The following is a 1,271-nucleotide window of genomic DNA, read 5'->3' on the forward strand; positions in this document are numbered from 1 at the left end:
TGATTTAAATCTTCCCATATTTCTCCTCTTGTTTATAAAAACATTGTGACGAATTTGATCAAAAATTTGTTGTAACACATTTTTTTTTGCCACTCTTTGTGTCTAGCAGCTTAAGGCATTTGCTTTACTGGCACACCATAAATTGTCCCATAGTTAGGTCTACTTTTGGTTAAAATAACAGAAATTTGACTAGAACTTAAGAAAAAAAATTAATTGAAAAAATAGTGGAATGTTTTATGGAATGCCATTCAGGACCTCAGGAATAAAACTGGAGACCTAGATTTTGTGGGGAAACAAGGTTAATCTTACTCTATCTTTGGCTTTTCTCTACATGTTTGTTCCATTCTTCTCAATCAATCCCTCTGTCTGTATGTTGGAACAGGGTAGCTCAAAGAACAAAAATGTAGGTATTTAAGTACAGTTATCCTCCTCCTCAAAATTTAGTTTGCTAATTTCAAGTTTTAAATTACCAAAAAGGATCTTCAACTTAGGCTGAGAGCCAATTATTAAACTGTCATCAGCATTGACTAGAAGGATAAACTTTCCAGAAGGAAAAATGATTATCTTAGATTTGTTCAGTCTCTCCTGAAACCAATAGCAAATAACCTCTATAATCATCAGTTCTTTCAGCAACAACTTTAGTGAATATGGGAACTGTCAATCCCCTGAAAATTAGGGAGGGAGAAATTCTCCAAAAATGTCAGGAGAGGAGGGTGATGAGAGAGATGGCTACATGTTTTAGTAAGGTCTACTATTTGGTATTTACATACATACTTTCTTCTTTAAAGTTATAAAAGGGCCAGATATTTCCAAATTCCAAAATCCAACTATCTGGTGTATAACCACAAATCATTTACAACCACAACAGTTATTTACCAGCTGTGACTTAAAAAAACAATGCTAGAAGTCACTCTTCTACCACTTAGCTTTTTTAGGTAGTGTTCGTTCCTCTTCTATTTTATCTTTATATCTGTATTAATCAAGACTCTTTCTTCTGTCAATGACAGAAACCTAGCTCAAACTTGAAATCTGTTGACACAAATAACTGAAAATTCACGGAAGAATGACTTAGAAAGCACCAAACCCAGATGCTCAAATAATACTCTCAGCAAAAGTATGTCTTTCATTACTTTTCAGATCTATTGATTTCATTAGCAGATGTCTCTTCACATACAGTAGTAAAAATAGCCACCAGAAATACCATACTTATATTCCACAATCTTGCCATCTCCAGTAGAAAAGTGTCCCTCTCTTCTGATTACACCAGCTAA

The sequence above is a fragment of the Eulemur rufifrons genome, chromosome 7 (assembly GCF_041146395.1).
Source record: "Eulemur rufifrons isolate Redbay chromosome 7, OSU_ERuf_1, whole genome shotgun sequence".
Lineage (NCBI taxonomy): Eukaryota > Metazoa > Chordata > Mammalia > Primates > Lemuridae > Eulemur > Eulemur rufifrons.